This window comes from Mustela nivalis, assembly GCF_964662115.1.
Source record: "Mustela nivalis genome assembly, chromosome: X".
Taxonomy (NCBI): Eukaryota; Metazoa; Chordata; class Mammalia; order Carnivora; family Mustelidae; genus Mustela; species Mustela nivalis.
In genome coordinates, this window is record NC_139040.1 from 126,034,154 (window position 1) to 126,051,405 (window position 17,252).

Below are 17,252 nucleotides of genomic sequence, written 5' to 3' on the forward strand. Positions count from 1 at the left end.
TTGATATGTACCTGCTCCCATTCTTCTCTGAGATTCAAAGTGCATATTTAAGAAACCATTTAGTTTTCTTCAGTGAGTCCTGTTTCAGGGTAGTAGCTTCTCGACTGGGAACTATATCTAGTGTGGTAATATGGCCATGAACCTACACATAGCTTTGGAAAGCTAAATAACCTGGAAGTTGCAGAGTTGAATTTGACTTCAGTTTGGTCTGACTCCATTGCCAATAATATTTCTGCCATACCATGCTACCTTGGCAAGTCATTTTTCTCTTCAAATTTTGCTTTATAAGAATGGATAGTTGACATATTTTCTTTGTGCTGCCTCCTATAGAGTACATAAATACAAGTAAGAAATAAAACCAAGAAAATGCATTATCAAATTGCTTATGTATGACCCAAATGCTTAGGAATGAAACATTTAACCTTATACTTATTCATTATGCATCAGCAGCCAAGAACAAGTCCTAGTTTTCTAATGTACCTCTGGATGGGCTAAAAAAGGACCATAATGAGCTCATCTTCCATAACACATCTCTAATGTTTATAAATATTTTATATAAAGTCGATTCATGGAGTTAAACTTGTACCAGATTATGGGGCCTGACAGATCCCATCTTTTTCGGGAAAAGTTGAAAATCTCTAATTCAAAGCCATCATAAATTATTTATATGTAAATTAAAACTTTTAAAGTCTCATTTTTGGCTTGTCCTCATTTTCAGAGAAGGAATGGGTTGTTCTCGATATGATAACAAGCTGTAAGTATAGTTATATGAGATGTCAACTTATTTCCAGATACTGGGTTGAATACCCCATAAAGCATGCTGGGGAGCTGTGTATCTTATTTCTGGATTTGAACACTTGGAAGCATGGGCTAGGGTGAGCTTGAGGACACCGCACCGAGGAAAGATGTGGGTTTGGTTCTGAATGGTGGATGTGTCTAAGGTAATATGATCTGGCTGCTGAGTCAGGGTGTCAGTCACTGGAAGGACAGACTTTGTGGTCATAGATGATGAGTCCAGCAGAGGACCACCCCAGACAGTAGCTGTGGGTCTAGGGGAAAGAGTACCTCTCATCAGGGGACAAAGTTGGCAAGAGTTGGGAAAGGTAGGGATCGTAGGAGAGCTCCAGGCCATCCTCGTGGAGAACCCAGAGGATAAGGATGAACGCTACAATGGGAATTAGGGAAATTATGATGACCAGCAGTTGGGTAGCACTGTCTCCTCCTGATGGGAGCATGTGGTATTCCATCGCCACATTGTCTCAAACTTGATGGCCTTCAGCTTGCGGTGATAAGCTCAGTTACAAGGGGCTGAGGAAGAGGAAAGCTGACATCTTTCAATCTGTTGGTCTTTAATCCTACAGTTCCATGATCTTAAATACTTTATTTTGATTTTTATTTATTTTTTTGAGAAAGAGAGAGAGAGAGAGGAGGGTCACAGGGAGAGGGAGAAAGAGAATCCCAAGCTGGGTGTGGATCCCAACATGCACGGGGCTTGATCTCATGACTCTGAGATCATGACCTGAGCTAAAGTCAAGAGTTGGACATTTAACCAACTGAGCCCCCTCGGCACCACCCACGTGCCTTTAAATACTTGATTAAAAAAAAAAAGATTTTATTTATTTATTTGACCAAGAATGAGAAAGAGAGAGAAAGAGAAAGTGAGAGAGAAACAGCATGAGTGAGAAAGAGAGGGAGAGGGAGAAGCACGCTCCTTGCTTGCAGCTCGATCCCAGAACCCTGGGATCATGATCCAAGCTGAAGGCAGACACGTAACCAACTGAGCCACCCAGGCGCCCTAAATACTTGATGTTTATGTGCGTGTGATTAAGCCTCTCGAAAGTCAGCAAAGCATAGTGGATCTGAGCACAGACTCTGGAACCAGACTGCCTGGGTTCAGCTGTGGGCCCTTGGACGAGTTACTTGGCCTCTTCGAGGTTTAGTTTCCTTATCTGTAAGTTGAGAACAAGAGTCCTACATTGTTAGTTTGTTATGAGGATTAAATGAGTTAATATTTATAAAGCATTTGGAACTGTAGCTGGCAGAGAGTAGAAGTTCTCAATTACATTGCAAAATCCAAAAATAAAACTTCATCTAGCTTAGTGGGGCCATTTGTAGCAGTCTTTAATAGGGGCATTATTTAAAATGCAGACTCTGGGGTGTCACCCCAGACTTACTCAAATTCTTAAGGGTGACCCTAGGAATCTGTATTTCTCAAGAAATTCTTTTGGTCCAAGTCAGATTTGGGAATTAAATAAGCCATGTGACCAGTTCACAATAGATTTGAGGGCATTAGCAAATTATTTTTCGACTGATTTATTAAGAAAGACCCTTAATACATGGGACAAGGATGGATTACTTATTTGGAACACAAAGGATATAAGCAAATCAGACTTTCTTCCTCTTCTAACTCCAGGTGCAAATATATTACATATATTTGATAATATACATATATAAGATAACACCCTCAGTTATCTTTTTGGTATGTCATTTAGTAAGATTAACCTGGAATTTGGTTTGGATTATCAGGTATTTATAATACAATATAAAGACAATGCAGTTGTTCCAAATGTTAAGTATCCTAAGGAGAGTGCTCAATTTCTAAAGGAAAAAAAACAACAACAACACTGTGATAGGCAATCGCCAACTATTCATGGATACATTTTTTAATAGTGTAGTCATGATAGAAAACCAAACAAAAGAGCCTCCACAAAGATTTAACCAACTGTAGCTGCCAAGACAGTAATGTTGCATTTTAGCAGTAACGACTTGATCATCTTAGTTAAAACAAAAACAAAAACAGAAATGTGATCTGGTCTTCTGTAAACAAGTTCAGGAGAACAGTAATATACAAATGACTTATTTGAAAAGAAAACGGAAAATATATATATTTTTTTTTACTCCTGTCCTGAGTGTTTATGGGTGGCCTCATTTGGGCAAAGAAGTCCCCATGTATCTTCAGCAGACCCTGTGCTAGAGGAAATGGATTTACCCTGAGCCATTCTTTTTTGTTGTTGGCTTTGTTCGGTTTGGTTGTCCTTGTTAGCAGCACTAATTTTAAAGGTGATTGGCTCCAGTTAAGGACCCATTTCATGACCTCGAAGCAAAGCGGAGTTAATTAACATAGGAAAAGATTCTGTTAGCACTTGTATCTCAACCATGAAACCAGATGGGCAAGGTAACCTAACTGAAAAATTAAGTTTCTTGGCTTTCTCACAAGTGTATTCCTCCAAATAGGCTCTCAAATCATTTGGCGAGATTACCTCCCCAAACTCACTGGGGCTTTGATTTTGATTGTCTTACATATAAATAGTTAAGAATGGCAGATTGAACACACAGGTACCTGAACTCCTCTTCCTCTCAGAATCCCACTAAATGAGAGTAAAGGAATGTTTAAGGAAGATACGAGTACACAGGGACAAAGAACGAGATAGGAGACAATAGTAACAAAATTTTGGAAGTTGGTAGGCGGATAGATGGGAGTTAAACAACTTAGCAGATGGGGGAAAGCTGAATCCTAAACTGGAAGTTGGGAAAAGGGGAGAAATAACCTAATGTACATTGCAGAATCCTCCAAAGGAGTAGGATTTGGCAGGTGGAGAGTTGGTTGAAAGTCTGTTTAAGAATTTAGTACCTAATATCTCCATTCCAAATTTAGGCACCTGAGCAAACATCCTTCCCTCATTCTGGCAGGAGACTCGAGGCTTATTCTGTAAAGAGGATAAGCAGATGATCTTTGAACACAATACCAGGCACCACTAAATGGAGAGACCAAGTAGAAAACATAGGGATTAAGATAAACCTTATATATGGGACTTGAGATCTTTAGCCTTCTTCCTTCATATGACTCAAGAATTTTGGCAGCCAGATATGTACCTCCTAGGCAAGAGGTCAGAAGCTTCTTTTCTGGAAACCTAACATCCAAGAGAAATGAGCACAAAGTATTCAAATCTGAGATCTTCCAAATATTACCCTGGAGAGAAAAACACTGTTGACAGGCATCTTCCCCCAAGAGCTCCCAGTCATCTTTTTTAGTGCCCCACTCTTAAACATGACCAGATGGCTAAGGACTGCCAGACATCTATTTAAAAAAAAAGTGGAAATACCAATATAATGGAAAGAAAAAAGTCTATAATAACTATTATTATCTTCAGAGAAGATATGAATCTATGAAACAAGAAGTGGATACTGTAAAAAAGAAATATTTAGCAAACACAAAACGTTAGAAATTAAAAATATGATAGCACAAACTATTGGAAAATATACTGCAGGGAAGCCTCTAGAAAGTAGAATAAATGCCAGAGAGGAAAAGAGGAAATACACAATTAAAAAAATAGAGACCCATCTAGAATGTTCTAGGATAATTGAAGTTCTGTGAATAGAGGATAGAGATAACAAAGGTAAGGAAACCATCAATAAAATCGTTCAAAACAGATTTCCCAGAATTGAAGAACATGAGTGTCCTGATTGAATGAGATAGTAAGTGTCCAGAACAATGGATGAAATACCAACACCAAAGCACGTTATCAAGAGATTTCAGTAAGCTGGGGACAGAAAATAGATTCTGCAAGCTCTCAGGGAGAAAAAAAAAAAAAAAAAAACAAGTTCGTCCAAAGTATCAAGTGTTAGAGGACATCAGACAGCAATAGTAGAAGCTAGAAAACAATGGAGAAATAACACACTTGGAATTCTGAGGAAAAACAACTTCAAACATAGAATCCCATATTTAGCTCCTAAGAAACAAAACTTAATTCCCATGTAGCCCTTTCCGGGAAGCTGAAATGTGCTTCTACAAAATTGTGGAGTTAGTCAAGAAAGAAGAAACATAGGGTTCAGGAAATAAGGACTCCAGTCTAAGAGAAAGGCTAAGGGGATTCCCATGATGGTAATGAAGGGAAATTTCTGGATGACTTTTAGGTATTAGGTACAGTGGTGGGCAGAATTATTCTAAGATGGTTCCCAAGAGTCCCACCCCCTGATGAATGTATCCTGAATAATCCCCTCCCCCTGAGTCTGGGCAAGACCTGTGAACAGGGTGGGCTATCAGTCCCATGATTATGTTATGTTGATGATGAAGGCAAAGAAGTTTTAGAGATGTCAAGGCCCCTAACCAGTTGAATTTAAATTAATCAAAAAGGAGATTATCCCGGGTGAATCTGACCTAATTGGGTGAGTCCTTTAAAAGAGGAAGTAGAGATAACAGAGTAAAGAAATCAGAGAGATTTGAAGCAGCAGAGTTTCTCTCCTGTTGGCCTTCAAGAAGTAGAAAGCCATTGTGTGGAGAGCATCGCCTGTCAGGGAATGGTAGGTAGCCCAGTTCTATGTCCAAAAGCAACTGAAGAGCCACAGGAGTTTGGAAGAAGGTTCTGTGCCTCAGATGAGAGCACAGCCCTGGCCATCACCTTGATTTTAGCACAGTGAGAACCTGATTAGAAAACAAGTTTTGCCAAGCCTAGACCTCTGGCCCAGGGAAACAGTGGGATAATAAATATGTATTGTTTTCAGCCACTAAATTTGTATCAGTAGGTAACTAATGAAGCTTCCAGAATGGAGCAGCACAGGACATTGGAGGGATTTATCCAAAGTTGTAAAATTGTCCCAGAGTTCTGGAAGATGTACACACCTTGAGGATAATTAGAAGGTATATTGGGAGTAAGTATACACAAAATTAAGCAATCAAACACAAGACCATTGGTAAGTTTAAGAAAAAATGAATTTTTCATGAGAAAATAGTCCTAGTATATAACCAGACTCAGTTATAAATACAATTTACGGAGTCATAATAATGTAAAACCCAAATTACAACCTAAACAAAATTACCTGATAAATACTGTAGAGGAGGGAAAAGTTCCTTGATCCTTTTCGGGCCCCTGGCTGGGTCAGAAAATTAGATTGACAAAGATACATTAACAGAACAGCTTACAAATTTATTTAATGTAAGTTTTATGAGACATCGGGTCCTCCATAAGGAAATGAAGACCCAAAGAAATGGCCGAACCTGAGTGTTTACATGCTAGGTTTGGCGAAGTTGTGGAAAAATGTGATAGGACTTAAAGGGGTATGTGCTAAATGTATTATCTGAGAAAAAGCACAGCTAGTCCTCTTGGTTCAGATTCCTCTTGCTGGGCCTTCGTCTTCAGAGATAAAGCTGCTCCTTTCCTCCAGGTATGGGAAGGACACCTGTCACGTGTTTCTCACAGCTGCAGGGTGAGATCAGAGAGTTATCCCTGCACGTGCCTTTTCTCAGGTTCCTTCAGCTGGAAATATTTAGTACGGCGAGGTACCATATTTTCGGGTAGCATGTCCTAAACTCTGCTAATACATTGGAGGGTTGGAGATGGAAGTCGTATGTGGGAGTAGGCATGACAGTGAGATGGAGCAAGATCAAAAATCATCATCATCCCTGGCAGAAGTCATAGCTAATGAACAGGACTGAAAAATTTAAGAGTAGCAATATATATCTACCCCAGTGGCTGTGGGAAGGGAAAAATTGGAGTCAACGAGGCAGGTTACTTTTGTAATCAACTATTATTATGGACCTTGCTAAAACCTTGGGGAAGTACTTGACTTTTTATTTATTTTTTTTTATAAATTTATTTATTTTTAAGATTGTTTATTTATTTATTTGACAGACGCGATCACAAGTAGGCAGAGAAGCAGGCAGAGAGAGAGGAGGAAGCAGGCTCCCCGCTGAGCAGAGAGCCCAATGCAGGGCTCGATCCTAGGACCCTGGGATCATGACCTGAGCCAAAGGCAGAGGCTTTAACCCACTGAACCACCCAGGCGCCCCAGTACCTGACTTTTTAAAAAATTAAACATAATACAGTAATTTAAAAAACAGACTGCAAGTTACAACACAATTAAAAATGAGACAGAAAAAGAAATAAAAGTAGATAAATAAATTATGTGAATATATATATTGGACAAAAGTGAAAACGAATCTAAAGCAAAGAATTGAATGTTCAATAGAATAAAGATAACTAAGATTGGTTCTTGAAATGACATTTTCACTTAATTGCATTTTCAAATTCCTCCCGTTTATGGGTTCTTTATAAATGAACAAGATTATAAATGGTAAAATTCAATTAGCTTATTCCATGTGTGAACAAATGCCACAAAAGAAAAGACTTTGTTTTCACAGTCACCTACATTTCCCTTGAAAAATGACCTTCAGGAAGCTGAGCAAACCGAATAAACAAGAGCTGCTACTTGTCAGTTTTTAGCACATCACCGAGTGAGAGGATTGTTTCTGTTTACCCTTCTGTTTCTGAGAGTAATTAAAATATTTGATAGGGACACCTGGGTGGCTCAGTCAGTTGAGCATCTGACTCTTGGTTTCAGCTCAGCTCATGATCCCAGGGTCGTGGGATCGAGCCTCACGTCAGGCTCCCTGCTCAGCATGGAGTCTGCTTGGAATGCTTACCTCCTTCCTCTCCCTCCCCCTCTGTTTCTCCCCTGCTCGTGCATGTGCATGTGTATGTACACATGGTCTCTTTTAAAACATTAAAATACTTGTGATATATTAACACCCTCAGTCTGGTGAAGGATCAAACATTTCAGTGTTTGTTTCTTCAGTAATCAATTTCTCATTTGGAATAGTGGGAATCTAATTCTTGTTTCTCACACTTTCCACTCTCCAGAAGCTATGATTTGGATGGATCCAGAAAGAGATGTATTGTGCTGGTTTCTATATTTTCTGTTGAAAAGTATTCACTAGCTGTGTACCAGAACTTGGTGTGCACCAGCATTGTGCATCCTTTGTACAGACGCTCACCGTGCAAGCTCCTAAACCTTGTTCAGCAGCTGTTTCCGTCTCTGTACAAAGGATCGCTTAAATGAGATAAGTAGGTGAAGGGCTTAGCACAATGACTAGCACAAAGTGAGAAATCAACAAGCATTAGCTGTTGTAATTATTCCAGAGAACACAATTGCCAATAACAAGCATTTATAGTTAATGTTTCATGAATGTAATAATGAAATTCTAACTTTAACCCAGTAGGAGCTCTTCAGTTCTGGGTATGGAATTTTCTCCTCTACTCCAAGAGGTAAATGGAAAGTTGATCCATTTCTGCCCTCTTTCTGAAACTCAGACTTCATAGAGCAGTCTGTGACTCACATACTCCTTTTTTATCCATTTAAATCTGTGCAGTTGAAAGGAAATTTTGGCCACAGGGGCAGGTATAGCCATGAATTTTACGATCATTTTTACCCATTTATTTCTTGCTGAAAAACAAATTTTAAAGCACAAATATCTGTGCTTTCATTTTTCTGAATGATAAATTTTTAAAAATTGCTTTTAGCAAAATGGTCATCATTTCTCAGGAAAAATTCTCAACATAAATGTAAAGAATAAAAGCCCATAAAGACATTAATCTTTTGTTCTGTTTTTTTTTTTCTGTTGTTACCTTGCAGTCCCTTAAAGACCAATGAATTAAGAACCTTGGAGTAGGGACTACTGAGTTGAAAATTTCCCTAGAATGCTTTCTTCCTTTAATAAGCCCATGGAACTAAACGCAAATTCTGTTACCATACGATCTATGTGCAAAGTCCAAATTTTAGAACAGTTGTCAGGAAATTCCAAAGGTTCTACAGTCCAATTATGTGGGTGTTGTGGCCTGAATGTAATTTTTCTATTCCTCCTTCCCTTGAAAATGTATACCTTCAATGCAGTTCTGTTCATGTGGTAAAAACTGTGTCAGAATTTGCCCAGGGTATATAATTTGGCCAAGTTCTCATTGCTCCCCAAATCCTTAACTAGGCATTTCCTGACTTTTGATTTTTCACCCTTTAAACAATTTTGCATTAATGCGTACCATACAGAATACCCATTTGACAGAAGAGGAAGAAGCTGAGGATTAGGATATTTATAAACACATGACATGACATCCGCAGAACACAGTTCAATAAAGCCAGGCTTGCTATGTGAATAAATACACTTTTTTACTCAGTCAGCTTGTCCTTTTAAGCATGACGAGAGAAAGAGAAAGACACATCTTGATTTTGTATTTTGTATAAAAGCTGTGCTAGGCTTGCCTCATTCATCATTCGGCTACAAAATGGAAACTTGGCCTTTGTTCACTCACAACTCTAATTTTTCAAGAAAGCGTGCACAGATTTGAACAACTCCCACTTTTTGTGAACAGTCAACATGAAACCCTCGGTTTTTAGAACTTGGGGAAAATTTTTTTCACAAGATAAGGAAACGGTTCAGCTTGGAGATTCAAACCCTGACGTACTGGAAACCTATAGGGGGAACTGGGAATCAAGAGAGACCCGAGATTTCCACAAACCACAGCTAAAATAAAATTAGTTCCAATGTGGTACACAGTGAAATTACTGTTGACATAATTAGTTAATATCATAGTGCATTTAAGGGATATCTTTTCTGTACAACCATAGGAAACCGTGACTGCTGTCTAATTAACAGAGTGGGGTTTTTTCTTCCTGTTTCTTAGCTGAGTTCTGTTCCCCCCTCCTCATTCCCCGACCCTCTTGCCTACTCACCTTTCTCTCTATTTCAGTTTGCCAAGTGGGATAAAGTTGGCTGGAGATGGAGGTCACAGCTGCAAGTACCTTCTGCCCTCTTTTTTTTTTTCTTGTCTAAATCTTCCTATTTCAGAACCCCACCTCTGGATTCACATTCTCTTAGCACCTGGGTTCTCCCTTGCCTCTGCCGCATGGCTGCCCAGCTTCTGTGTGCGCTCTGATGGGGCAGCTGGCAAAAAGAGCCAATAAGAATTTATTGCATATAACCGTGTATCTGGCATGTGGATTGCAGTCACTCTGATGGCTGGTGTTTTTCCAGCTTAACCTAAGACTCTACCTACAGCTACCTCCTTGCGGCCCCATGCCACAGCCTGACATGGTGAGCATGCTTTCACTCATTTTTCGTGATCCTGGACTCCCAATTTTGTTCCCTTAGCCTTAGGAAACTGTCAGATGTTCTGCTCAACTTCTCAGCCTTTCAGTCCCTTCTTTTGGACTTGACAGATGTCCCTAAGGGAGAAGGAAACCCCAAATGGCAGGCTTACCTCTATGCAGTTCTGTTTCCAGTTCTTTGACCTTAAAATTCTTTACTCCTTTGTAAGCTGCTTAATGCCTTAAATCAGCTGTTTTTATACCATGTCCAGGAGTTCATAGGGGGATGGGTGGTTCCAGTGATCTAGTCTGTCATTATTGGAACCCTTGACCTTTTAAGATTCATTTCCACATTCTTCCTCTATGAGATTATATCTCTGATACCCCATTCTTCTGGGCAGAATTCATCATGTCATTCTCTGTGTCAGCAAACTCCTGGGCATAAGCCTGATTAGAGAGGATATTCATTTCATAATAACTTAATTTAACATCCATTGTAACCAATAGACAGTTCACATATGAAGGGCATCAGTTATATCTAACCCATTTTTGTATTCCCAATGCCCAATATTGATGCATATAGTAGATGTTCAGTAAATGTTTACTAGCAGAGATGGTTGGCATTTCATGTAAATTTCATGTTTGTAAATTCAGTGTCTCGAACAAAAATCATGTAACAGCTATCGTCCTAGAAGAAGGAAAACAAAAGAAAGAGCAAAGGTTCTGTGTCTCTTTCAGCATACTTGAGACAGGGAAATTTTAAAAAGCAGGTGTCTTCTTTGGTTTTGTCAAAGGAAAGATGGAGAAATAGGCAAGGAGAAGTACAGTAAACATAAAACAGTGCATCTTTGGCATAAGCTATGGATGGGAAATAATTAAGGAAATACTAATTTTTACTCTCAGTGGAAATTCTTTTATAAGATAAAAATTGCCTCTTCAATGTATGGTACATTAATTACTGCACACAGCATAAGCAGATGGAATTTGTGTGGAATGCTTAATTAATCAAATAATATGAAGAAGTTTATCCACAAACAGAATGTTGCCGTGACAAACCATTGCCAGATGTGATATTTTATTTCTTCAGCTCCTAGACTATGAAGCAAGTAGAAAACAAACATGAATAAGGGTAAAAGGATGAGAATTTGTCTCTTTTTTTTTGAAGATTTTATTTATTTATTTTGAGAGAGAGATTTTATTAAATTTATTTTTATTTCTTTATTTATTTTGAGTGTGCAAGCAGGGGGAGGGGCAGAGGCAGAGGGAGAGAGAGAATCTCAAGCAGATTGTATACAGAGCATGGAGCCTGATACAGGGCTTGATCTCACGGTCCTGAGATCATGACCTGAGCCTAGATCAAGAGTTAGATGCTTGGGGCGCCTGGTTGGCTCAGTGGGTTAAAGCCTCTGCCTTCGGCTCAGGTCATGATCCCAAGTTCCTAGGATCGAGCCCCGCATCGGGCTCTCTGCTCAGCAGTGAGCCTGCTTCCTCTTCTCTCTGCCTGCCTCTCTGCCTACTTGTGATCTCTATCTCTCTGTCAAATAAATAAATAAAATATTAAAAAAAAAAGAGTTAGATGCTTAACTGGCTGAGCCATCCAGGAACCCAGAGAATTTGTCTTTATAATAAAAATGTAAAAGTATCAGAGGATTCCTACCAGTTGTACTGTTCTCTATTATAAAATACATAAAGGAATATAGTATATGACACTCATTTCTACCATTTCATTCTTGTCCCCCTTCCCATTTTTTGTCTCTATACCTTCTCTACACCTCTAAGAAAATTGGCACATGGACAATTTCCCTCTGTTCTTTAAGGAGGTCCCATTTGTAGAACAGTACTATCCCATAATAATGTTTCTAAAGTCAAATTTTATAGTAAAAAAAAGAAAATGAACCTGCCGTTCATATAGGATCAGTAGGCCACAGAAATCATGCTGTGACAGTGTCTGAAGTTGCTTTTCGAATAATGAGGGAAGCAAGCTTCACCATCATCTATTCATTCAGCAAGCTTCTAGTGTTAAGAAAAAACTAGAAGGAAGCCTATATAATAAGCATTATGAACCTTAACACACCAATCTTGTATTCTTCCCAACGAGCCTGAGAGGTAGGTAATATTACCTTCCTAGAACCAAGGAAGCAAGCCTTCTGAGAAATGTGAGCTCTTATCCAAAGCAAGGAAGTGAAGAGAATCAGAGCACAGACATCTAGAATCTCTGCTCTGTCCACTTGACCACCCTGGCTTCAGTCTTGGGGCAGGGCATGAATGGGTCATGGTCCTAACACATGAAAAGTTCAAATCCTCCAACATAATGCAAAATAAAATAATGCCAAACTCTAAAATAAGGACAAAAATGTCCCACAATGTTTTATATTTACCCCAAGGTAATGATTTTGTTCGGTTATGGAAAGATCAGTAACCATGTATTTTCCAAGAAACCACACCCCTCTACACACACTTTTCCCCTCCCTCCCTCCCTCTCTCTCTGTCTTGCTTTGGTGTTGTCATAAGCACAGGTTTTGTCTTCCATTTGTGTAGTCTGTTATCAGGCAAGATAGGAAAACCTTTTCTCTGGAGCAGAGGTTCTGAGGTAGCATATGGACAACGAAGTGGCCAACAGATGAACTAGCAGTGTTGATGAGAGACCGGGAATGTGTGCATGGGCACTTTTCTGGAGTGAAGGCCAGAGCTTCTGTTGCCATCTCAACAGACGAAGAGCTACTGCTCTAAACAAGTTGGGGACTCTAGGAATTCATTGAGAGCAGGAGAGGAAATGGAAGAACAATTAAAGAGAAGATTATGCAGACTGCTTTTACCAGAGAAATGCTAGACATTTCACTCATCTGCTTTTATTTTTTAAAAATTTTCATTCAAATCCCAGTTAGTTACCATGCGGCGTTGTGTTCGTTTCGGGCGTATGCTCTAGTGCCACCACACTGCCCTCCGTCGCCTGGTGCTCGTCCTGACCAGTGCCCTCCTTCCTCCCCATCGCCCATTGAACACTCAGCTGCTTTTCCATCAAGAGCAAGGATTAAATTTTATGCAGTACCTGCCAAAAATTAAGTAATTGTTCTACCTTTTATGTATGAAACCTTTTTTTTTTATTATGTTACGTTAGTCACCATACAGTACATCATTAGTTTTTGATGCAGTGTTCTGTGATTCATTGTTAGCGTGTAACACCCAGTGCTCCGTGCAATCTGTGCCCTCCGTAATACCCAGCACCGGGCTCACCCATCCCCCTTCCCTCTCCCCACTAAAACCCTCAGTTTGTTTCCCCGGAGTCTCTCATCATTCGTCTCCCACTCCGATTTCCCCCCTCTTCATTTTCCCCTTCCTTCTCCTAATGTCCTCCATGCTGTTCCTTATGTTCCACAAGTAAGTGAAACCATAGGATAATTGACTTTCTCTGCTTGACTTATTTCATTCAGCATAATCCCCTCCAGTTCCATCTAGGTTGATGCAAAAGTTGGGTATGAGCAATATTCCATCGTGTATATGGACCACATCTTCTTTATCCATTCGTCCGTTGAAGGGCATCTCGGCTCTTTCCACAGTTTGACGACTGTGGCCATTGCTGCTGTGGCCACTGGGGTGCCTGTGGCCTTTCCCTTCAGTACATCTATATCTTTGGGGCAAATACCCCAATCATGCAATTGCTAGGTCATAGGGAAACTCTATTTTTAATTTTTTGAGGAATCTCCACTCTGTTTTTCAAAGTGGCTGCACCAACTTGCATTCCCTTCAGCACTGTAGGAAGGTTCCCCTTTCTCTACATTCTCTCCAACACTTGTTGTTTCTTGCCTTGTCAATTTTTGCCATTCTCACTGGTGTGAGCTGGTATCTCAATGTGGTTTTGATTTTCCCCATACCCAGCATGATTCCAAGCATTTCACACATATCCTCACAAGAACCCAGTGAAGTTAATATTATCATTTCCATTTTATTTAAGATATTCCATAAATAAAAATATATCCTAGCTCTATATTACTACAGTCCATAATGGAGAAAGACAGAATAGGGGAAGGGAAACAAAGAGAAATAGGAAGGAAAAATAGAGCAGAGGACGGGTGATGTATGGAAGGGCGAGGGGGAGAAATCTAATACCAAAATGCTATAGGAAGAAAGAGGAGTCCTAACTATGTAGAGACTGGCGTGACCAGAGCTGTAAAAACACAATTCTGCTGTTTGCCAAAGCCACATGCACGAACAGATTAATCATTTTAGAAGAAAAAATATATATAAATGATTAGATTAAAAACACGTATAAACACTGTCAAAATTTATTAGAAGCAGTGTTTGAATTTCAGCCTAATATTTGGAATTACAGACATTTCTGAAATGTTCTCTTTTCTTCATCTGATGGTGAAAATCCTCATTCACACGCTGCAGAAACAGCCTGAGAAAATAGTAGTTCCACTGAATAAACAGTGGTCTCCCACGTGGTCTTTTGGACTTTTAATTAATGGCCCGTCGCAGCTCGCCCTGTGCATCGGTGAACTTAAGCCAAGAACTGACTGGAGACCACAGGTGAATGCTAGTCCATCCTTCCTTGCTTGCCAAGTCTAGCATGAAATTAAACCCGGGCTGTCGTAATTGGAAAGTAAATGATCTATATTGTACTCTAGTGCTCTCAATATGTTTAAAGTAGCCCGTATACTACTATGATAATAAACATCCTACTGTAGCAATTTCAACTGGTTTCAAAGAAAAATTAGCCAGGAAATTTTATTAAGAATTTGTAAAATGTTAAACTCCACTCTTTTGTTTTCTTTGTTTTTTTATGAAGTGTAGTTGACACACAGTGTTACATTAGGTTCAGCTCTTCAACTTGGATTTGGCCACTTGATACACTGTGCTGTGTTCACTTCAAGTATAGCTACTGCAGTGAACACATTTAGCACAAAGAAGTTTGAAGGTTTTCCTATGAAATTAGAAGAGGTTTGTTATGCAACGGGAAAGGGATGATTCAGTGTCAAGCTTCTCATTGTATGTTTTCATCTTTAGAAATATGGCGAGAAGAATGGATTTAAATATTAAAACTGACTTTGTTTTTCTACCTTTGTTCTCAGTGATCAGAGTGGTCCGAGGATGTATCTTTTCTGAGTGTTTTCTAATAGTCTTTGTATTTGTTGCGGAGAAGCCTGCCCTACCTCATTCCCATCACCTGCGTACACCGTCTGCTCTCCACGACTGCAGGGCCATGGTATTGCACAACTTGGGGGACAGGACTGGGAGGCCACAATTTGGGCCCTACATGAATTGTCTCACTCGTGGAACTAACTGACACGTAACAATTAATTTTGCCTAAGTGGTTATCAAAGATCTATGTTAAATACCTAGAATTGGCTCCAAATGACCAATTTTTTTTTTAAATTTAAGCATATGTATTTCAAAGAAAGAAGGGCAACTTGCTTATTTACTACTCTCTTAATGTTCACTTATACAAATACGTACTCCCTACTTGCCTGTTCCCTCTCACTGGACATAGACTGTGGTCACAATCAGCTCATGAAGCTGTCAGCAGGTCCGCGGAGACCACTTTATGATGTCAAAGTGAAGGCACAATAACATCGATGAAAATCCCATGGTTATTAACAAAACAAACAGAACTCATTTTAAATGACTTTTACAGTTGAGGCCCCTCTCTGGACTCTTCCCCACTACTATGTTTCCATTTTAAAGTCACATCTCTGTTAATAATATCATGGGATTCTGAATTCAGATAGCTTGTGCTTTGCTAAATCTTAGGGAAGACTCGTGCTAGAGTTCCAATTTCCCTTGGGCATATTAGAAAACCACAAACTATTTAAAAGTTTGTTTTTAATATTGGTTAGACACATTGTTCGTTATAATGCTATATTATTGCATCAGACTTTAAAATAGTCCCTGGAATTGGAGGTATCAAGTAAAAGAGAATTCAGCTAAATTGCTAAAATGTTTGCAGATAGAGAACATTTGAATGAGGACTTCTCCAGTTTTTACTCTTTCTCCCCAAAAGAACATTTATTAAGTGCTTACCTTATGCCAGACTTTGGCTACATGTTAAATAGGGGGAAGAGACTAATGCAAAAAAGGAACAAGAACACCCACGACACTCATGGGTTTTATGGAGTTTAGGAGTGAGGGAAACACAACCCCACAATTCCAATGCGGCGTGCCATGGCACGGGGGTGCCCTGTGAAATTGGGAGCCCAATGCCTGAGAGAATGTGGTGATGAGTCTTGGAAGGAGAATATGAATTTGGCCATCAAAGAGGAAGAATGTAGTGGATGGTTGCTGCCTAGATCCATTTACACACTCTCCTAATAATTGAGAAACGCTTGGCCTCCCAAAATAGAAGGCAAAAAAACTCTCCCTAGCCCCATTGGAAGCTAGACACTTGCCCATGACCTAGATTTCAGCAGTCAGAGGTGCTTGTAGGAGACGTTGCTATAGAAGTGAGCAAAAGAAGTAGTAAGTATGTGAGATTTATCCTCTGGAGCCAGAAGTAAAGTTTTGGGGTGAGCTCTGCAGGAAAGGGGAAAGTTGTGATGTGTCAGTTGGAGGAGAGTAGAGCAGTTGGTATTGTTTTTGGCTTCAGAGTAAACAGGTTGGCCCCTGGTTTTCCTGAAGATTCTGTAAGTTTCCCCATACCACTCAGAAGATGGTATGAGTGACTAATATCCTATTAAAAATCTTTTTTTTGCTAGAGCAGTTATGGTGTGGACCCAAGGATCTTTAACCCACTGAGCCACCCAGGTGCCCCAGGACCCCAGGATCTTGACTGATAGAAATATGTATATATTTATGGTCCAGACAAGGTGGAGGAAAAAGGATGTTCAAAGAAAAGGAGTTAAAAGAAATAGACCAAGTTGGGTATATGACACAGGTGGTTTCAATTGGATTATTTGTGGTAAAGCTGGAGTAGGGAGAAATACAAGATGAAATAAAAGGAAGTTGATATCAGACTTTGGGGGAATGAGGATATAATTCCTCTTAATCCAGACTTTGCCTCAGAGAAAATGGAACCTCTAGAAGATTTTGATTGGAAAAGTGGCAAAGATATTTTTGATATATTTTCAAGCGAGAATCCTGGTGGCAGTGAGAGGAGGCAGAAGTGAAGAATTGTTTGCGACGGGGAAACGGGTTTGGAAGTTGATAGCGTAGTTCACATAGGAGATAAGGAGGCCCTCATGTGATAGTTATAATGAAGAATAGAATTGGGGGCGGGGCTGTGAAGTCTTTAGGGGGAGAATCATTGAAAGTGGTAGATAACGAGGAAAATAAAGAGTTTTCTCATTTAAGTTACTAGGTGAATGGTAATGAAATTTATTGAGATGGGAAGTATAGTGGAAGAGGCAAGTCCTAAGATGAATTTGCTTTTAGACATAGTGAATTTTAAGTACTTGAAAGAG